The sequence below is a fragment of the Anolis sagrei genome, chromosome 4 (assembly GCF_037176765.1).
Source record: "Anolis sagrei isolate rAnoSag1 chromosome 4, rAnoSag1.mat, whole genome shotgun sequence".
NCBI classification, from domain to species: Eukaryota; Metazoa; Chordata; class Lepidosauria; order Squamata; family Dactyloidae; genus Anolis; species Anolis sagrei.
In genome coordinates, this window is record NC_090024.1 from 193544476 (window position 1) to 193568336 (window position 23861).

Sequence of the window (23861 nt, forward strand, 5' to 3'; positions counted from 1 at the left end):
AAGTTTATAAGCCAGTGGTTCTCAACCTTCCTAATGCCGCAACCTTTTAATACAGTTACTAATGTTGTAGTAACCTCCAACCATAAAATTATTTTTGTTGTTACTTCATAACTGTAATTTAGCTACTCTTATGAATCATAATGTAAATATCTGATATGTAGGATGTATTTTCATTCACTGGACCAAATTTGGCACAAATACCCAATATGCCCAAATTTGAATACTGGTAGTGTTGGGGAGGTTGATTTTGTCATTTAGGAGTTGTAGTTGCTGGGATTTATAGTTAACGTACAATCAAAGAGCTTTCTGCACTCTAAAAACAATGGAATTGAACCAAACTTGGCACACAGAACTCCCATGACCAACAGAAAATACTGGAAGGGTTTGGTGGGCATTGACCTTGAGTTTTGCAGTTGTAGTACACCTACATCCAGAGAGTACTGTGAACTCAAACAATGATGGCTCTGGACCAAACTTGGCACAAATCATCAATATGCCCAAATGTGAACACTGGTGAAGTTTGGGGAAAATAGACCTTGACATTTGGGAGTTGTAGTTGCTGGGATTTATAGTTCATCTACAATCAAAGAGATTTTTGAACCTCACCAACGACAAGATTGGGCCAAACTTGTCACACAGAACCCTCATGACCAACAGAAAATACTGTATTTTCTGATGGTCTTTGGTGACCCCTCTGACACCCCCCTCATGACCACTCCCCAGGGGTCCCCTCCCCCAGGGTGAGAAACACTGTCATAAGCAAAAGCAAAAAAAAAGTAGCTCTAACAATGACTACTTTTGACAGACAATAGAAATTCTGAGTTCAAAACATATTCCATTGTATGTGCAGCTCCATATTGCAGATAAGATATTCAGTGATGCATTGATGCTATTGTTCTTTATCTATACAAGGTGCAAGTTATATAACAAAGTAAAAGTATAACTCTGGATGTAAGCAGAAAATGTTAGAAGTATTGGGAGGAGGCAGTGTTTATCCATGTAATCCTAAGGATCCAAAATAGTTGTATAGCTTTCTTTTACACTGTCCTTGTTTAAGTACTGACAGTTTTGTGTTTGCCTTGAAATGTTGTTGGGTTCCAACTCCAGTCAGCCCCAGCCAGTATGGCCAGTGGCAATTTTAAGGCAACATCTCAAGGGACACACATTCTCCATCCCAGGGTTCGATTTTGGAATTCTTCTAAGTGATAATTTTCAAAGGCGTCTCTTACGCCAAGCATTGCATGTTTTGGCACAGCCTTTTGCATTACTACCTGACTTTAGGCTGTTAAAGATTATGAACCTGTGGGCAATGTTGCCATCTCATTTACAAGTTGGTTTGAACAATTGGGATTAACAAATAGGTTGATAGCTCATTAGACTGGCAGGAACCATTTTACTGTTACTCTGCCAAGTCTTATGCATAAAACCCAAGAAAGTGGAAGAAATTGAAGTGAGTGTTAGACTTAGAGACATATCTTTTTGGCCATGTAAACATATATATATACACACCCTATGATTTTAAGTTGCATCCTGTTTTTAGAGATGTTTTAGAGATTGCAAAAAAGTGCATCTTAGAACTGAAGAAATATATAATAGAAAGAGGTCCATAAGTTCAATAAATAAATAAATAGAAATACATTTTGCCTTCTCTCATTCCTGGTATTTATTCCTTATCCTGGAAAATACGTTATTAATGACTCAAACTTATTTAAGTATGTTTGGATGTCTAGTCCTTCTGACTAGCCAAATGGCCAAAGACCAGCTAAACAGATGTTAGCCAGTGCAAGCTGTACTGAATCCAATCCACTCTCATTGTCGAGGTGCTGGAAATTGCTAAGGGCTGCCATCACTGCCCTAAATTTGTGCCACCCAAGGAGACAGATAGATGATCCAGTTCTGTTAGCCTTCTCATCTAGCTCTGCCTAGTTCCTCTGTTTCTACTTAATTGTTTCATTTTCTCCACACCCACTTTCTGTCCATTGCAATGTTATCTAAAGGTTGTGCATCAGATCGCTGAAGGATAGCATGTCAGATTCAATGCTCCTTCAGTCTGTCACTGCAGTTTGAAAGGCCTGGGGTTTGTAAGGAAAGGTCAAAGGCATTTTTGCAGCACATGGAAACCAGATGTGCTTAAAGATGGACTTTGGGAAGAAGAGGGCAACTTCAGTGAGTGCTTTTAATCTTTCTGGTCAAATGGATGACTAGCACATTTAAGAGACTGTTTTTACTGAGTGGCACTATGGTTTGCATGTTTGTCATATAGCCATATCTTGTAGCTACATTGAATTTGCCGTTTCCTCTTCCAACTGCATGTGTTATCAAGAGGAGGTTCATCTACATCAGGAATGGACAAACTTCAGCCCTCCAGGTGTTTTGGACTTCAACTCCCACAATTCTTACCAGCAGCTGTTAGGAATTGTGGGAGTTGAAATCCAAAACACCTGGAGGGCTGAAGTTTGCCTATTCCTGATCTACACTCTCGAATGAATGAAGTTTGACACCACTTTAACTGCCATGGTTCAGTGCTATGGAATCATGGACTTGATAGTTTTATAAGGTATTTAACCTTATCTGCCAGTACTGGTACCTCAACAAATTGCAAATCCCAAAATTCCATAGCATTAAAACGGTGTCAAACTGCATTCATTCTACATTGCAGATGCATCCTTAGTTTCCTTCCAGACAGTGGTCAGACATTACCAACTTGCCATAATATTGGGGTCTGAGAAAACAAATCCCTGTTTTCAAATATAGACCATTTACTATGAGAATAAGATTGTCATGTTGTCGACTTTTATTTATTGGGTAGAAGATCTGTATCGATGAAGCATGACAGCTTTGCTTAGACATCCTTAATGAAGTGAATATATTAAAAGAGACCTGTAGTTTGGAAATCTTCTACTCCTGGAATCTGAACTGAGATACTTTTTTTGTCTTTCGTAGACATATTTCACAAAAAGCAGAGATACCTCAGGGATAATTCATCCTATAAAGAACTTGTAAAGAGATAGCTTATACACAGGAAAAAATACTGTGCAAAATAGTCTCATCTACTGGCCTAGCCTCATCTCACTTTGCAAAACAGAGATGAAGAATTAACATTCTAAGTTGACATTGAGAAAGGTAGAATCATAGAATTGGAAGAGAACACAGGCCTTCCAATCCACCCGCCAAGCCATGCAAGAATACACAAACAAAGTACTCCCGACAGATGGTCATCCAGTCTCTATCTAGAAACCTCCATGTTCATATGGCCCGAAACTCAGAAAATACATGCACGTGCAAGCTTTGAAATCTACAGGAGAGAACTTTATTTTGACCTTTGCAGGTACATTTGATGAGGGCACAAAAGAGAGCCTTTTCTGTAACTATTAGCTACATGTAGTTGAACACTTTACCATTTGCAGTCCTTTTGGTCACTCCCTGCTGTCTTTCCGATGACTAGCGAAAACCTTTTTTAAAAAATCAGGGCGTTGAGTTTCAAGCTACATAGCCGTAGTGTGTGTACGGTATGCTGTGTTCTACTTTTAAAATCTGTTGTTACCCCCATTTCTTCAACTCTTAAGAAGCTATTGTTAGTAAGATGCACACTAATTTCACTACCACCATCAGATGCATACCTTTTTTACTTGCGATGTTAAGATGTACCCTGTTTTAGAGATGTTTTAGGGATTGCAAAAAAGTGCATCTTAGAACTGAAGAAATATATAATTGATTATTTTTAAGCATGGCTTTTAATATATTGTTATTTATTTATTTTTAAATGTTGTGAAATAAGAATGTCATTTAACCTTGTTTTAAACATCTGGAAACTGCCTTGGATTCCATCCTGGGAGAAAGGGGTCCGTAAGTTCAATATATAAGTAAATAAATAGAAATACATTTTGCCTTCTCCCTTTCCTGGTATTTATTCCTTTTCCTGGAAAATATGTTATTCATGCCTCAATAATTTAAGCATGTTTAGATGTTTAGTCCTTCTGACTAGCCAAATGGCCAAAGACCAGCTAAACAAACATTAGCCAGCTCAAGCTATGCTGAATCCAATCTGTTTTCTTTGGTTTTATATATATATATATATATATATATATATATATATATATATATATATAATATTGCAGTTTTTATTCCAAGCCTTGGAAAGTTGCAAGAAGACATGTAACAGGATTCACTGTTTGTTAAGCAAAGCAGAATATGTTTCCAGTTTATAAATGATAAAATGTTCAAAAGCACAAGCTCACTCCTAGGAATTGGTTACACTTCATTTTAGCTGGAATACTTTTATCTTCTTTAGTCCTTCTGCATGTATCCTTAGCTTTCTGTCTATATTATTCTTTTTGTTTTTGTTTTTTCTTTATTTTATTAATTATTTGACACAAACAATCTCATCTATAATCAGAAAATATACATTAAAAATAATGAAACATGTCTAGATCTGTATGCCGATGGCAACTTGTACAAAATAAGTATAATATACTTTACCATTCACTCGAGTTTAAGATATTTTCAAAGGAAAATCCATGCAAACTATTCCTAACTAGAACTGTTTCCATCTAGATTACAGCAATAGTGCCATCAGCTACTTCTCCCCCTCCCCCACAAAAAAATCCCAATGTATTTTTAAGGAAATTCCTTACAAAGCAAGAAACTCATGATCAAAAGAGTTTCAGAGTATGTCCAAATACATCCTGATATCACATCAATAAAAAAAAACATTAGAATGGGAGCAGGCAACAAAGTACTCTCTTATGACTAGAGCTTTCTGACTATTTTACATACACAGGCATGGACAACTGCAAAAGCCCAATTTGCATAAATTGAAAGATGTCCAAAATCATAATCAAATGTTTCATTAACATTATGCCAACATGTTTAACTTTTCCAGGAATCACTTTTTTTCTATTTTGTAGCATTCCAGCTTGTCCACATAGTATTACATATTTTTTAAAAAAATCCTTTCTGACTTCTCTCCCCCCCCCCTTTTTCTCCCTTCTCTTTCTTTTCTTGACAACCATACACAATCCCTTTTCTAAACATCAACATAGTGTTCGCATGTCAAGAGTTCCACCATAACACATATACCATGGAAAAGGAAGTCACACCAAAAGAGCTGCAAAGGATTCTTCATCATGCCTTTCTTCAGAAGAAAGTCAAACTATTTGATGAAAATTAGCATTTTATATTAGTCAGACTTAAAATCCTCATGTTGAAATAGTCTTTCCTTCTAAAAACCTTTTGAAGGGTTCCCGGTCTTTCCTAAATTCTGAAGGGTCTTTTGACTGGAGATATCCCGTCAGAATGTCCATCTCTGCCACTTCCGCCACTTTCATGATCCATTCCTCCATTACCGGTGTTTCCTCCAATTTCCAGGCTCATGCGCAAATGATTTTTGCAGCAGTTACCATCAAGGTGAAGAGTTTATCATGTGACTTCAGCAGTGATCTGACCGTTATTCCTAGTAGGAATATTTCTGGGTGCATAGGTATTTTTAGCTTTAATATTTTTTCAGTGGGTTTATGGATCTCAATCCAAAAGCTTTTTGCCTTCTTGCAAGACCACCACATATGGAAAAATGATCCTGTTGCTTATTTACATTTCCAGCAAGTGTTTTTTAATTGTGCCTGCATTTTGGCTAATTTAGCAGGTGTAATATAGGACTAATAAAACATTTTGTAGAAATTTTCCAGAAGTGAATACACTTTTTACACTTCAAAGGCATTCCCATTTATCTAGGCTGATCGATTGGCCAATGTTTTTGGCCCATTTTACCATACATTCTTAGATATATTCATTTTCTGTATGCAATTTTAACAGGAGGTTGTGGAGCTTAGAGAGTTGTTGATTTCTTGATTGTAATATCTTGTCAAAATCTGTCTTTTCTACTCTTGAAGAAGATAATTTAAAATTTGGCTTACATACTTACTTAATTTATGGAAAAGTGGCAGAAGATCCAAATTTTAACAAACACCCAGTTAGGAAGACCCTGATGAAAATTTGGAACATTTTATACAAAAATACCACAATGGACCTCGATCCAGGAAGCTTTCAAACGAAGTGGGAATCCCAAAGGTAGTAAAAGATGGCCAACATATGTGGAAATACTCAAGAAAATACAAGGCAACCTCCAATTGAAAACATTGATAGAAATAAACCAACAAGGCTATAATATGAACTGGTCTGAATATGCACAAATACACCAACAATATCCAAAAGATGTGCAGACAGGATTTGAAGTAGAAATCTGCTCTCATTGTTGAGGTGCTGGAAATGGCTAAGAGGTACCATCACTGCCCTAAATTTTTGCAGGCATTGTGACTGTGTCCTAGAACTGGACGGAGTTTGGTTTTGAGATATATCACCTCCTTCCCTCACTCTTGTGGCTCTTCTGCCAGCAGATCTTAGCCAGCTAAACACTTTCCAGCACATTGCTCCCTTGTCAGATGTCTGAGATAATACAGCAGGGAGGCATTGTACCTAATCCTAACTTCCTAACAATTTACATGTCTTTGAGTTGGTATTGTAGTATTAATCCAGTGAAATCTGAAGATTTATTTTCCTCAAAAATGTTTAGGTTAGTATTGCTTGGATGTAAGAATGTCTAAATAATGGTCTGAATCATTATCTTATAAAATCACCTTGTGCTACAAGATAATCACACACACATTGGTTATTTACATGGGCGAGAGAGGCAAAAATAAAAAAGAAGGTACAAGTTGAGTATTCAATATGTGGAATGCTTGGGATTCAGAGGAAATTTGGATTCGGGATTATTTGTTTACTTATTTATTTATTGGATTTTGGAATGCTGGTACAGGCAGTCCCCGAGTTACAAACATCTGATTTACAAATGACTTATAGTTAAGAACGAGGGTGAGACAACAGGAAGTGAGAGAAGTCTATATCTAAGAAGGGAAATTGATTCTTGAAAGTGGTATCATGGGGAAAAGGTGTCTCAGCAGAAGCTTTATCACCAATCCTTGTTTCCACAACAAGCGGAAGTGAACTGAGGTGAAATCTTCTGAACAGGAACACAGACAGCAAAACAAGCGCCATGGGTGTGTGTGTGAGAGTTAGATAGAGCTATAGGTATAGATATAAATGTAATGTTCATTTCTGGGATTAACATAACTCAGAAACCACTGGACGAATTGACACAAAGTTTGGACAGTACACTCCTAAAATTACAAAAACAACAACAGAAAACCCAGTAGAATGAACTTAAAACCCCATATATATATATATACACACACACACACACACACACACACACACACTCATGTACATATACACATGTACATATACATAAACATGTGTATATATATACCCAAGCACATACAAATATACACACACATACATCTACATACACACACAAATATACACATGCACACATACATGCACACATATATGCATATAGACAAGCACAAACATATACACAATATACATATACACATAGAAACACACAAATATATACATACATATATACACATCTTCACACACATATATATATGCAAACACACATGTATACACAGATACACAAATATTTAGACACATACACACACACATACACACAAAACACATATATACAGACGGCCACATCAACGCGTGGCAAGGGACGGCATATATATATATATATATCTCCAGCCATATATAAATTTAAAATGTACCTGTTCAGACTTACCTATAACATTCAACTTAAGAATAAATTTACAGAACCTATATTGTTTATAACTTGGGGACTGCCTGTATTTGCATATACATATATAATGAGATATCTTGTTTGGTTTTTTTGGGGGGTTTTTTAAAAGTATTTTTTTAAATTATAATACACCTACAATGCACATATACAAACATGCACACATGCATAGACAACCCACCATCCACATTGCAGTCACCCCTCGTCCCACCCCCCCAGTGCACCCACCACCTTGGCTTCTGTCACTAATCCTTGTAGAGTTTATGCTCATTTTATTTACCCCTCTATAATTCTAGATCAATAGATTCCTCTTGTTTTCATTTCTTAAATTCTCCTGTCAGATATGCTATAGCCAACTTCCAGTTTCTTCCAAAAAACATCATGACTTCCATGTTTCAAATTACTAGAAAACTTGGCCATCTGTGTGTAATCCCAGAGTTTGTCCCTCCAATTTTTAATGTTTAACATTTTTTCACCTTTCCAATCTTTGGCAATTGTTATACATGCAGCCACAATTCTGTACTGGCAAATTTCTTTTTCCGGCTTCTCTAGATTATCTCTGAATAACCCCAATATGCACATCCCTGGATTTCTAAAAACGGGATAGTGGATCATTGCATTTGTTTCCTTAATATTTTTCCTCCAATAAGCTTGCACCAATTCACAAGACCACTACACATGGAAGAAGGTCCCTTTCTTTATTTTACACCTCCAACAGAATCCTATTTTTGGCTAGGAGAGCTGGCATTGTATAGCACCTATAGAACATTTTATATAAATTGTCTCTAATTGAAACCGCAACTGAAAATTTGAAACCTTTGTTCTACAGGTTTTCCCATTTACCAAGATCTATATTTCTCCCTAGATCTTTTGCCCATGAAATCATGGACGTTTTTACTCAGTTGTCTTCCAGGTTATAACGTAAGATATATTTATACAATCTGGATATTAAACCTCCCCCCCCCCTTTTTCTAATATAGTTTCAAGTTCAGAGTTTTTTGTCCTTTTTAAACCTTTCGTATAATTGGTGATATCACAACCAGTCTTTAATGCCCAGTTCTTCTTTCCCCCTCAGTGCCCATTGGCCATTGAGTCTGATAAGAAATTTACCATATGTCCTTATTTGATCGATGGAAGTGGGTCTCGCTACTTGAGGTAGCTTGGAGATAGGACCCAGGGTTAAACATAAAATTCACTTATGTTTCATATACAGAGAGTCCTCGAGTTGTGAAAAAGATAGGATGTGTAAATTTGTTTTTAATTTGAATTTTACATATAAGTCTAAAAAGTTACATTTTTAAAGTGCAGCTCTAGCCAAACACACACACGGGGGGGGGGGTGTCTGGACTTAAAACGATGTCTATTCTGGTTTATAAACAAATTCAGCTTGAAAACAAGCTGGGGGACTGCCTGTATACCTTGTACACATAGCCTGAAGATAATTTTACACAATATTTTAAATAGCTTTGTGCGTGAACCAAAGTTTGTGTGCATTGAACCATCTGAAAATAAAGGTGTCAGTGTCTCAGCTGGGCATATGGACGATTTTGGATTTAGGAATATATCAAAATGCTCAACCTGTACTAGAATTTGTGTGTAAAGTTGAATGCTCATTATGCATCTCTTTGTAACCTGGATTAGAACTTGAAGACTCTTCTAAAACAATATGTTGGCTATAAATTTAGAACCAGTTTATTTATTCTTTGTTTTCTCTCTTATTCTGTAGGCTGCTCAGTATTAAAACCGGGACTAAAAGAAGGATATCAAAATAAACACCCGGACCCACAGTATTAAGGTAAAATAATCTCTTCCTTTTGGGCTGTTTAAATTATAAGAATTCTCTAATTAAGATAGTGGCATATAGAATTATTTTACCTGGAAGTGATCTTGTTACTCACAAAGTTGGTAATATTTGTTTGATCATCTATAATGCTAAGCATTGTGCTTTACACCTCTAGAACGTCTTGTACTGTTTGTGTATGTAGTACATGTACCCAATTAGTCTAGTTCCTGTTGAATATTTGATTACTGTTATAAAATAATTTTCATAATCGTGCCTGAGCTAGAGCAATGCAGATAGAATCATTTTTCAAGACTATATGTGTGTGAAATGTGTGTGAAATGGAGCAATGAGAAAAGTGGATTAGAATAGAAAACCAAGCAATACTCTCTCAAATACAATAAGCTTTTCAAACTAGTATTCTATCAGAAGACCTGAGAAACATTATACGTGCTGTTCTCATTACTGTTGTTTGGTCTTAGTACATCAGGGTACCAATGATTGAACAGAAACTGATTCACTACTTAAACAAATGGCAGTAGTATAATCCATTGTGGTTGTGTGCCTTCAAATAATTTCCAACTTGTGGCAAACCTAATGTGATCCTACCACAGAGTTTGCTTGGCAAGATTTGTTTAAAAGGGGTTTTGCTCTTGCCTGTCTCAGAGGATGAGAGAGTGTGACTTGTTCAAGATCACCCAGCTGGATTCCATAGCTGAGTGACGATTCAAATCCTGGTCTCCATGGTCCTAGGTCAACACCCAAATGACTCTACCACACCAGGTTTTTTTTATCTGTTGCAATTCACTAAAAGTACTAGCCTAAAATAAAAGTACTACACTTTTATTATCTTATCAGCCCAGACACAGCTCCCCAAAGTGACTTTTGGGGAGCACAGTTCCCAGAATCCTCCAAGCAGCATAATCACTGGTCTGCTTGCTGGGGGATTTTGGGACTTGTCCAATCCTATTGTTCGTCCTGACTGAATAGACCCATCGAATTAATGCTTCTTTGGTAAGTCTGCAATAGTTAAAGGTATAGGTTTCCCCCTGACATTAAGTTCAGTTCTGTCCAACTCTGAGGGTTGGTGCTCATCTCCATTTCTAAGCCAAAGAGCCGGCATTGTCTGTTGACATCTCCAAGGCCATGTAGCTGGCATGACTGTATGGAGCACCATTACCTTCCCACCAGAGCAGTACCTATTGAGCTCATGTTTGCATGTTTTTGAACTACTAGGTTGACAGAACCTGGGGCTAATAGTTGGAGCTCACCCCACTCCCTGGATTTTAACCAGTGTCCTTTCAGTCGGCAAATTCAGCAGCTCAGTGGTTTAACCCACTGTGCCACTAGGGGCACACTAGTCAGTACTAGTCTGACTAGTCTAGCACTAGTCAGTCCTATTTACTTAATGGTTTTACTCTAGTGGTAATTAATAATAAGATCCAGACCTTATCAAGTAACTTTTAAAAGTTCGAACTTCACAGTCAGCTTTGCAGGGTGATATTACAAACCAGATCTGCAGTTTCTGATGTTGGCTTCTTCACTGATTACACTGTGATCCTACAAACAGAAACCAGAGAGTTGGCAAGTGACATGTTCCCTGCTGGCAGTACTACAGTTTGGTTGGCATATTCACACAGATACGCTTTTGACAGAGGCTGTGAACCAGTAAATCACCTTTTGAAGCATTCAGTTACCCTTGTTGGGAATTAACCGATAACAAGCAGTTGTATATCTGAATCCCATGCCTGAGTAATTTTGAATACAGTATTGCCTAAATAAGCTATCTTTCCTACACAGATAACTGAGGTATACTTTTATATAAATCTAGAAATCTGGATCTGACAAGTTTGTTCTTGAAAAAAAGTCAGTGGAATTCTATATTAACTGTAGAGGTTTCCATATTTAGATTAAGCAGTGCCATGCAGCCTGTAACTCGCTTTCTGCAAAGGCTGTCCTGAGCTGTAGCCTGCAGATCCACACATACCACCTGCTCATTCATAGCTGCAAAGGTCTGTTCCTTATGCTACCAACTTCTTTCTCTCCATTAGTCTCAAAGGTGCTAAAAATCCCCTTGTAGCAGAGAGACACATTTCACACTCGGAATTTCAAGAGCGACAGATAAGAGCAAAATATTTTCTCACCCAACCCCCTCCACACACACACACACACACACTGATTACAATTTGTGTAGATTTTGCTCCTGAATTTAATGAATGGGGACAGTGTAGGTCCTTAGATATCCTTATCCTTTATCACTCTCTTCCTGACAGGCTCCATGATCCACAGCAGCAGGCTTTTTAATCTTTCTGATTTCTAATTGAAGCTGTGAAAGGTTATGGGGCTTTGTGAGAGTCTGTCCTCTGCCACCTCAGAGCATATTTGGCTGTAGGGATTTGTTGCAGACAACCACATGTATCTGAGATACTGAATTTGCTCACAGCTTCCCCCCCCCCCTCCTCCCGTGTCTGCGCCTGTTTTGTGCAGCTGAGGCAAACTGAAATGTAGCCTGTGCTCAGGTCATCATTATTTAGCATCACAAACGGAAGGGAGAAGACTGGCCCAGTTACTTATGCTGGATTCAGCCAAATGGACATTAGAGTGTATTCCATCTGCCTCCTTTCAGGGACAGTGCTTTGTTTGCATATGTTAACCTTAGCCAGGTTCTAAGCACTCAGCATCTTCAACCAGATGAGTCTGGAAGGATGACCAAGCACCAAGAAAAATATAGAAGGATTCAAGAAAATCTAACTGATCAGAACAGCTCTGAAAGTGTTTAAAGTGAGACAGATCACCAGTGAGAATTTAAATAGGAAAGGGTTTTATGTGAAGCAGCTGGTGGCTCCAATGTCAGTGGAATAGAGAACTCTGTTACAGGCTTTATTTTAAACTAGCTTTGGGACCTGGCAGTGCCCAGGTTATTTGAAAAAGGCATGGTTTGTTTTGGAGTGTTAGGTAATATCCGTTTGGTAATTTGTCGCTCTATTTCTTAGAAAAAAGTCAGTCTTTCCTGTTGTTTTTTATGAATGATATCATTTGAAAATGCATAAGGATGTGAGTGAACTGGAATTTCCAAAATCGTGGGTCATTCACCCCAAACCCCACCAATATTCAAAGTTGGCCTTCTTGGGTCTGTGTGCCAAGTTTAGTCCAGATCCATTGTTGGCTGGATTCAGTGCTCTTTGGATAAGGGTAAACTACAACTCCCAAGTCCAAAGTCATTCACCTCCAAACCCCGCCTCTATCCACAGTTGGCCTTGTTGGGTCTGTGTACCAAGTTTGGTCCAGATCAATCGTCAGCTGGGTTCAGTGCTTTCTGGATACGGGTGAACTACAACTCCCAAAATCAAGGTCTATTCCCATACAGCCATGCAGTATGTTCAGTTCGTCATGAGGCTTCTATGTGCCAAGTGTGGCTCCGGTCCATTGTCCATGGGTGTCATAATTTCTCTGGATGCAGGTGAACTATAACTCCCATCAAGGTCTATTTCCCCCAAATGTCTCCAGTATGTCTGTGTGTCAAGTTTGATCCAGGTCTGTAATTCGTGTGGGTCACAGTGGCCTGTGGGAGGTGAATCAAGTGAAGATACTTCAAATCCCATAGTCCATGATCCATCCTTCCCCAAATGGCACCAGGAGATATAGTGGGTCATTGGAGGGGGGGGGGGGGTCTCTCTGTGGATCACAGTTATATCTGGAAATGAATGAAGGTACAGCAAATCTTATGATCCATTGCAAGTTTGGTCCAGATCCATCATGTAGGATGAACATTTAGGATAAAATTGTCCCCTAATGAAAGCATTCCTTGGGTGGCAAGCAGTTATGATGTTTGGGGAGAACATTGGCAGGGTTTGGGCTACAACCTGCAATGTCCTTGGAGGGAGTGCTTTTGGTGGCTCCTCAACACAGTAGATTAAAGCTGTTGTGGAGGTGGGAGGCTGTAGATGTTGCGGGAGCTATCCGCTGTGCTGAACCTATTTGAGAGCAAGCGTTCAATATCTTGGATAGCTCTTTTAAAGTCCAGGCAAAGAAAATAAATTATCACCTCGCTGACATGGAAGCTACTATGGGTTTCTGCCTGCTGGGCTGCTGATATCATGATGTCAAACTTGATACAGTGTTTGATTTTTATGAAAGGGCCTCATCCAACATTTCTGGCAAAGAATGCAAGAATTGGAAGGTTTTGAAACTTTTTTTTCTACAAAACTTAAAGGTATAGAAATTCTAAAGTATAGAATAGGGAATCAGATTCCAAGTAGACTTTAATTTTTAATTTAGTTTAGTTTTAATTTTACTGGATCCAATTTTTACCTTCGCTTCATTAGGTTCACATTTGTACTCTTAACAGTAAAACTCCCTGAGAACAACCACACAAAAATACATTCTCTTTCTAAATTTCTTGCTCTCTCTCTCTCTCACACACACACACACACAGAGAGAAATGCCATGCCTGTCTATATTTTAATCTGGTAAAACAACCCATTCATTTTTGAAAAATTAATACATTACTTACATGTCATGAATAGATAAATTCTTGTCACCTTCTTAAACTGGTGTAATTTCTCTGTTTGGGTGTTCCATTGAATGGTGTGATTTTTCATATTGAAGATGGGAAGAATAGGTCAAATATGTGAATGTTGGGAAAATCAAAAAGAATAGATTCTCCCTTACCTAGAGGAAAGGTAGAAAAAAAGTCAGGAAGGTAATTTTTCTTTCTTTTTCATCACACTATGAAGAGTTGTGATGGGGACTATTAATCACAAATTGTGGGCCTCTTGCTTGTATAGAAGGGACATTAAAATTACAGCCTCTCTTTCTGTGTGTGCACATGTCATATCCTTATTCTTAGATGCAGGCTTGTTTTAAAGGTAAAAGATGAAAAATCAACTATAAAATTCTGTAATAGCCCCTCCTCCATGGCCTACAATCTTTCCTTGAGAGATCGAGTTTGCAGAACAGATGGAAACCAAATAGCATGTGATCAGTCCAGAGAAACCTAGGCTTTCCTGTAGCTATTGCTATGTGAATGTAGAGATTGGTAATCTGCTAATTTTAAAATAACAGATGTTGCTGCCTCCAGGGAGAAACGATGAAGGGTGTTTTCCACACATATAGCAACTTCATGTGTACAGTCTGTCTTCTCTGCAGTTTGCCTTTGCTAATTTGCATTGTGTGTCTGCTGGAGTAAACATTTGGTATTTACTTCTCTTGCTATGTTTAGAATTTTTTATTCCATCAAATCTTGTGTTGGCCCATGAGACGATGGGAACACTGAAATTTACAAAGGGTTTTTTTAAAAACTATGGATTATTTTTTTCTCATTTATCAAAATTACATTGGTGCCCCTATAGCAAATATTGTAGAGCAGTGTATAAATAAATGTATGCGAACAATTTAAACTCTAAAAAACTGGAAGTATAAAAATGTACAGACATATTTTAAAACATTTGAAGCAAATTGGTGAGGCCCAAAGGCCTTAATAAACAACCATGTTTTTACTTAGTGCCAAAAATTGAGAAATCTATCTCTACAGCCCCCTCACATATTGATCACAAGAAGAATCCCTTTCTGATAAACCAGCAGCCTGTTCAGAGAATACAATGATGGTGCTGTTATTCCACTTTTAACTGCCATGGGTCTGTCCTATAAAATACTTGAATTTTCAGTTTCGGGAGAGACATTTCACTTTCCCAACCACAGCACTTTGGTGACTTAACAAACTACAAAACTTGGCATTCCACTGGATGGAACCACGACAGCTAAAGGACCTCTTCACACGGCCCATGGGGCCATGCCATTTTGCCAGCAGTCACCAGTAAAAGAGCAGGTGCACGGGATGCCTTGTGATGCCCCCTGCAACCTTCTCTTTTTCCCCTTCGAATAATGGGGACGGGACAAGGCGCACTGGCACCCTGTCCCTGCCCCATCGTATGAGTGAAAGGGTGGCAATGCACATTGCTGCATTGTCCTTTCCCCCATCAGATGGAGTAAAGGGCAACAAAATGTGGGTAGTTCCATTGGAGCTACCCAAAATACACTTTCCTCCCTGTGACACTTTCCCTCTACTTTGGGAGAAATGAGGCGGAGCCAAGCCATGATGATGATTACGAGATGAAAGATCAGATCTACTTTCCTGATTTATTTACATGGAGCGTATTCAATCTTTCATTTGCTCCCACTCTCTCACAGTTTTTCCTCTTAGTGCAAACATAGAAAAGATCAAAGACTAGAGAACTAGGGATGGTGGAATAAATCAGAAAAAGGAGGAGGAATCTGAATACAAACACAAGAGATTTCCAATTTTGGATTAATTAAAAATTAGCATAGAAACAATTCAGAATAATTTCTTAGTGCACACCTACTTTCCAGTGTAACGTGTATCTTTGAAAATGTACCAGTGTTATAACAAACAATAATGTCGTATTAAAAATGATGATGCAGTAACATTTTACCCAGTAATTGTTTAAACTGTGAATTAGGGCTCTTCCACACAGCCCTATATACCAAAATATCAAGGCAGAAAATCTCATAATATCTGCTTTGAACTGGGTTATCTGAGTCCACACTCAGATAATGTGGGATTTTCTGCCTTGATATTTTGGGATATAGGGCTGTGTGGATGGACCTGTAGAACATTGAAACTAAATCTTCAGAGAAGTGATTTCAGTCATGATCTAAATTAATTTGATCCAAATCAAGTCAACCCACTCTTAACTCCTGTACCATATGGCTCTTACCCACCTTCCAAGTAGTGACTGTAACATAGCCGCATCTGAAAAAATTGAGATTCAGTCCTGGTTGTTAAGGCAGCCACAGTTCTTGATCCCTTTCCTGCCTTTTTTCTGGTTATAGCCAAGAAAGAGAGTGTGTGTGGTTTGTAGCTTTATTTACAATGACCTTTGCTTATTCTTAAAAAAATGGAAGTGAAGTGGCATGAAAAGATCTGGCTGTCTTGTTCCTAAAGCTAACGGGTGACAGTGCGAAAGTAAACAAACCAAACCCTCACCCATAAATTTTAACAATGTGCAATGCTTGGTGATGACGTCTGGAAACTTGCCAACGTGCACTGTCCCGTCCCCTCCCCCCCCTTTACAAGTTTTTTTCATAATGCACAATGTACTCCTTCCCTTTATGGCTTCATTGTTCAGTTTGTGCACAACTTTAGGAACTAGCCATTTAAAAACAATGCTTTTTGGTAACATCCATTTTAGGGTCACTGGTTTTTTTTAATTCATGCAGCCTAAGGGCTGTGAACTACTCAGAGAAACCTCCCGGTGGCTTTTCGTCTGTAGCTCATAAAACAAGATGGAGAGAATGGCTAGGGTTGGGAAGGATGCAGTGTACTGTGAAAATAGAAGCAGCACATGGAATCAGTGACTGAAAAATAGTTGTCTTTTCCCTTGAAGGTTTTTCTTTAATTAGAAGGGAGAACAGTTAAAAGAGATGAAAGGACAAATCTTTCACCCCTTTCCATTCAGCTAAATTTTGTTCAGTAATGGAAAGCATGAGTGTCTGTTCCTCTTTCTATGCATTATATTTACTTAATATGTAAGGCAAAGAGTTCATGCTAGACAAAAGAAGCTTTAGCTAAATATTATACTATAGTTTCTGTGTTACATTTATACATAACATGTTGTTTTACACAATCACATTTTTCCCAATTTATAACAACTATAAGACAAACCTCTCACAGATTTGAACTGGATTATATGAGTCTACACTGCCATATAATCCAGTTGAAAGCAGATAATCTTCATTTTATATGGCAGTGTAGATGGGGCCTAACAATTAAGAAAACAATGCAAATTAAAACAATGTAAATGCATTAAAATATAAATATAAAAAATAGTTAAACCATTTGTGTTATGAAAAACAGCAAACAGTAAAATATTGAAATATATTATAAAACCACACCCACCCCAAAACCACACCATCTCCAAAAGCCTGCCTCTATTCAGTCCATAAATGCTCAGTAGCAGAGAAATTTTTCCACCTGCCTACTAAAGACAAGCAGGGACAGGGCAATCTTGGACTCTTTAGGGAGGAAGTCCAGGTGACTGGGACTAAGTGCCAAAAAGTCCTCTTTGATCCCTGGTCTTCCAGAGTTCTGGTACAGCACTCAAACCACTATAATATGCATGATGTAGCATTTAAAAATGGATTTTTGCACAGGAGGTTTGTAATTCAAGAGCATCTAGTCAGTCACATGTTCCCTATCCCTGAATGAAATGAATGAACCCACCAGGAAAATCTGCAGTCACAAAACCTTGATAAAATATGTTCCTGGACACCTGCCTGTTTTGGTACAGAATGTCTGCCCAGATTATTGTTCAAACAGTAGGTCAGGTTGTCAACAAAGCTTTATAGCAACCTAATGCTCAGGCCCAGTCCAGTATGATGGGCCAGTTCCAAGTAAGTTCCCTATCTTTAATACATATTCACTTTTGGAAACATAGATTTTTCACTGTTTTTCAGTGTATTTTAGTGCTGTGTTTTTCATTAACAGATGTAAAGGCCTTTGCCGAACAAAGACTGCCAACAATCCTTGTTAAGCAATCTTATTAAAAAGAAAATAATTCTAAACTCTGCATATATTTTCTCCTTGGCTTTCCTCCCAGTTTTATGACTTACATTCAAAATATTATCTGCCACAGCAGAACAAATTGATTTCATATTTTCCTCTATAAGGCGTCACATTGTGAAATGATAGCTAAGGAAGCAGATGTATAAGGTCTGTAATCCTTCTTAAAGAATCATACTCCTTTTCATGTTGAACACTGCCCATGTCTGATAGGAGAATCATTCTTACCTTGAGGCATTCTTGTTAACATCAATGAAAGATTGGAGAGAAAGGGCAAGTTATCACTGAGGCACCACACAAATTAGAACACCCTCTATGTTTCCTTGCTTTGGGCAATCCCAGTAGGTGGAGCAGAGGACAGAAGCAGCATCTGCCTCCTCTCCAAGCCAGTCACAACATTAGACAAACATATACAGAAGCTAATACAAGATTTCAGAGATCATGAAATAGTCTTCTATTCAGACATCAAGTGAATGGAAGTTAAAGTCTTTGGGGTTTTTGACCTGTAACTTCCTAAATCCTTTTTTCCTCCGATTTCCTCATTTGGTCACATTTCCTGATGGATAGCTACAACATATGCATTACTGTAGGAGGCACTTCCGCAATGAAGCAGATGGGGAGCCTTGCAGAAGGGGAAACAAAGACTGCCTGTGGGGGATACAGGGCGGTGTATTGAAAGGTTTTGTGAAATAGCCATTGATTGGAAATCTCCCCATTTTGCAGATGGGTCAAGGGACTGGGAAGCTTTGGATCTTTTAGTTTGGTTAGGCCAATGTATGGAAAGAAGAGAGACACTATGGAGGGGATGAGACACAGGAGGAAGAGAATAGTTGAGGTCTGGAATTTCAATGAGTTTGATTAACAGTTTACCCTAAGAGAATGGCGTGTTGGTTAGATATCTGAAAAAAAGAATTCATGGTGCTAGGCTCTTGGTACAACAGGACATTTTTCATTCATGGCCCAATTATTAGAGAAAAAAACACTTAATAGCGTTCAACATAGATATTTTGTATGTTTTTATATTAATGAATTGTGATGCACCCATAAATAATAAGACAATTTGTATGTCTGACTCACTGATTTGATTTTTTATTTTGAATATTGTAAAAAAAACAAAAAACACTATCCCCATTCATAAAACAAGGGCAATTAAGGACATGTTAGGAGAACTTTCATAGCTTTGTATAGGATGTGAACTCTAATGGTACAAGAACTGAATTCTTATATGCTTCTAATGGATATTTTCTCCCTGCTCCCTCTAGTAAATATTGGATTTCTTGAATTTTGTATAATTTTAGAACTAAGCAAAAGACACATTTGTTCCAAAATGGCATCAGATCTACATAATGCGAGGAAATAGGAGGGAAGGACTAAATCTCAGCAGATCCTAATGTGTTTCTTACTATTGATACCACTATAAATTTCCCTTTAAATCACTCACTTGTTTTAGAAAAAAAACATTAAGAAGTTATTGTCTTATTAGAAATGTGATGCAGAAATCCCTCCAGAAATGTGTTTTTAACTGAATGTCTTGTAATTATATGATAACATCATAAAGTAGGAACAGCAAAGTGTCTTCTTGGGAACATTGGCAACTGACATTTTACTGTCAATTCTGCATATTGTAAATAAAGATTAAAGTCTTAATTGCTACCCAGAGTGTCCTAATAGTTCTAAAAGGACGATTAAAATGTTCTCTGCTGTAGAATATTTCATTTGTTTAATCTTACCAAGGGAATTCTTCTTTCATTCTCTCTGATGTATCATCTTCTTTAATCTGATTACTTTTTATTAGTGCTCTTTCTCCCCATTATTGAAAGTGTTTCATAGACCTTTTGACCACTCCTCTACTTTAATTTTCTACCTTGAACTAGAATCAGGACTCACTGTTGGGCCCTACTGAGAAGATAATAAGTGAGCCATTCACAAACAAATGTGTAATTAACACAAGAACATAGGAAAATTCATACTTAGTTGGATTAATGTACATCTCAGTGGTGCAGCTTATGATTGTTCCCCATCCAGCCAGCATTTTATTTTGTTGTTTTCTCTGACCAGTGATAAGAGAGTATTTTTAAGTTTGGGAATTGAGAACTGAGCCCTACATCTCCCTATTTTATCCCGCGCTGTGTTCCCACAGTAGCCAACTGGATGCCTTAGAAGCCCACAGGCAGAACTTGAGTAGACTGGTGCCCCATTGCTTGTGTTTACAAGCAACTGTAAACTGTGCCATGCTAGTAACACTGGTTTAAAGTTATCATAATGAGCATGCATTTGATAGCTTACTTCACCATGAATTGGTATAATTCCCCCTTTAAAGTTCTTCATCACTACGGTCACTAATATCACAGCTTAACTCTGTGCTGTGTTAACAAGTATTTTATCTGCCCCGGATCCTCCACCATTTCATTTTGGGTTCTGTTATTATGAAAAAGAAGAAAGACCGCTTCTCCACACAGGAAGTTCCCAAGTTATGAACATGATAGGTTCTGTAGGTTTGTTCTTAAGTTGAATTTGTATGGAAGTCGAAACAGGGACATTTTTGAAATGTAACTCCAGACACACCTCCCTCTCCCTCTCTCTCTGTCTCCCTCACCCTCTCTCTATATATATGCATTCATGCATGCATGCATGCTTTGAATAGCATAGAGAAGGGTTAACATCCCTGTGGTGTTTGTTTTGCTGTCAGTGGCCCTGTTCAGAAGATTTCATCTTACTTTCTGTCCCTGTGATAATAACTATACCATGCATAGTTTTATCCTCTTCTGTTATGTCTTTCCTTATTTTTTTTTATCCAAACAAACCCAGGGATTGTAACTTTACCTTTTAGCAGAGTTATTCCAGCTTCTTGATCATCTTGATTGGCCTTCCTCTACCAACTTTTTTTGGCAGCGGGGACAATGCTAAAGCAAGAAGAACTCTCAACGGTATTCCAAATTAGGCCAAAAGTGTCCTGCAACCCCAGAGACACAGGTTTCCTATCCCCTTTCTATCACAAGTGTTCTCAAAACTCACTAATGATGCATTGCAGTATCATCTTGATTATTTCCAAGAACTGATCCTTGAACCTACATATCATGTCCCTTTCTCTAAAAATCTTTTTATACCTCTACTTACAATGAAAGAGTGGTCCTGTAGCAAACCAGACAATGATGTACATGTTGGGGCAAGTGCTTATTTCTGAAAACTATATTCCTGTAGCAAACAAAAGAATAGCATGGATACTATATAGCGCGGAACAATGGCTTCAAACTACAAGAAAGGAGATTCCATCTGAACATGAGGAAGAACTTCCTGACTGTGAGAGCTGTTCAGCAGTGGAACTCTCTGCCCCGAAGTGTGGTGGAGGCTCCTTCTTTGTAAGCTTTTAAACAGAGGCTGGATGGCCATCTGTCAGGGGTGCTTTGAATGAAATATTCCTGCTTCTTGGCAGGGGGTTGGACTGGATGGCCCATGAGGTCTCTTCCAACTCTATGATTCTATGATTCTATGACTTCTGATAATGCTCCCCTCTTTGGTTCTGCCTTTCACAGAAAAGGTGGACATGAACTGGTTGGTTGGTTTCAAATTAGTGTGTTCCTTTTCTGTTTTGACCTCATCAAACAGCCAGCGGCAGGAGGCGCCAGCTGTCTGCTTTGTTGCAAGATGTGGGAAATCCAGTGCCTCATGCCTTGCATCACTTCGATGGCAATCACATGGGGGAAGTGATGAGCACACATGGAGCCTACAGCTTCCCTCATAGATTTGGCAACATGGGAAGTCTCCCATGTTGCCACCATGGTGGTGTGCTGATTCCACTCTCCTTTACCCACAGACCCGGCATGACATCATCTGAAGAGAGCCGGATGGCTCCATGGGTGACCAGGGCTAAATTGGCATATGCTACCAATTCTAGCCCCATGTGATGAGGTCGTTAATGATGGTTATGTATGTTATGTATTCAGCAGGACTTTTTGTAGCTTTCAGTTTTTCTTTCATCAGGTCAATGGTGTATTTCAACACAATGGTGTATTTCAACACTCCTCTTTCGGATTTGTACCCTCCTATGAATAGAAGCCAGCCAAGAGATGTATTTCTTTTATTAGAACAGATAGAAAACTAGCTCCTGTATCCATTGATATGAGTCTGGAAGATGCAACATGGCAGGGGGTGTTTATGCAATATTACATTATATTCAGCAACTGACACAGACTTCATTGACAGGACTGTCCAAAGCATGCTATACAGTGTGTATTTTTTTTCCTAATGGAAAATTTATTTTCTCACACTGTGATTTACCAGATTGTTGGGTGCCTATTCCTTTAAATATACTACCAGAGAAATACATACAGCAGTTAAATCTGCAATAAAATGTTACCATGTTGGTTAGTCTTGCAGTGCCCTCTTTGTTTTTCAGTCCATCCCAATGTATCTTGTTCTATAATGTGACTGCTATTTGAAGAAGTAATCCTCATTTATTTTTCCCCATCAAATTGTTTGCATGGCTTGCAAATCTTTGAACTCCATAGGTTCTCTGAAACATCTTTATTCCCTTTGGAGAACTACATTTGTTTTAGTATGTATAATTGAACTATCATCCAAATAGGCTTTCAAAGTTGTGCTACAATTCTACTGTATGTAGATTGATACATTCATGTCTAAAATGCTACCCCCAGGTCATTATCAGTTTCCTATAAATCATATGTTTACTTCTCAGCCAGAGAAATCTTCATGGAGAGGGGTTTCAAGACTCTATTTTCACTCATGGATGACTGGAGAGATTTTTGTATGGGTGAACTACGGGCCCTTCTACATAGCCATATAACTGAGAATATCACTGCAAATAATCCACATTATCATCTTTAAACTGGGTTATCCGAGTCCACAATGTTATATAATCCTGTTTAATGTGGATTTTATACAGCTGTGTGGAAGGGGCCTAGGTCATCATACATGGAATTGTTAATTTTTCCAATCCCTACGGCATTTAACATCTGAATTTTTACACATACTATATTGGCACTTATCTTCCTGCTCTCTCAAATAATTCTAGGCAGCATATGCATTCTCTTAAAACAAAGTAAGTTGAGCAAAGAAACTCTACTATGTGGATATGTCAATTTTACCTAATCAGATGTTATCTACATGTTCTGGCCATCCTGGCTGGGATGATGGAAACTGTAGTCCCAGACAGATGCAAAATACAAGCTTGTGAAAAGCTGGTATGTATCATGTAACATTGCCAGAGGGCCTCTGGAGTACATCTGCACAGAAAGGAAATTCCTTTCAACTCATAGGATGCAGAGAAAGAGAAATTGTTGCTATAAAAGGAGAGTGACTCTACTTAGAGCTGCAACCATATGTGCACTTAACTGTGAGCCAATCCCCTTGGAATAAAGACATGACTATTCTGTATATCTAGTCCATTATATTTGGTCTATCTAATGTTCTCTTTTGCAAATTATTTTTTGTGACAAGAGAAATCCTTGATTATAGTAATTAAAATTGAACTTCCCAACTTTACTATCTGCATTTTAAAAGCCACACATTCTTTTTGTTGGTGTAATAAAGGATATTTTTGGCTAATTTTGTTCCCAGCAGTCTAGAAGAGTGTGATTTTACTTTGTGACTAAAATTAGAGCTCAAATCAGATGAAGTCTACTTTTAGATTCTCATTTACATAACAGTAATTATTCATGTAGATTCCAGAAATGAATTAATATGAAGCTAATTTAAGGTTTTTCACAAAGTACACAATAGTATTTTGCATTTTTTTTAAATGACAGAAAAACATTAAGTGGAATACTCTGGAATTGTTTCCAACTTGCCTA

General features: G+C 38.0%; 1 protein-coding gene across 27 annotated transcripts in view; it reads left to right on the forward strand.

Annotated features, from left to right (window-relative positions):
- Positions 1-23861, forward strand: part of NFASC (neurofascin) — a 220330-nt gene that overhangs the window by 58646 nt on the left and 137823 nt on the right. For all 27 annotated transcript variants that reach the window (XM_060772940.2, XM_060772945.2, XM_060772947.2 and 24 more), the window contains exon 2: positions 9417-9485. The gene's annotated coding sequence lies outside the window, so the exon portion shown is untranslated. The remainder of the gene's footprint in view (positions 1-9416; positions 9486-23861) is intronic.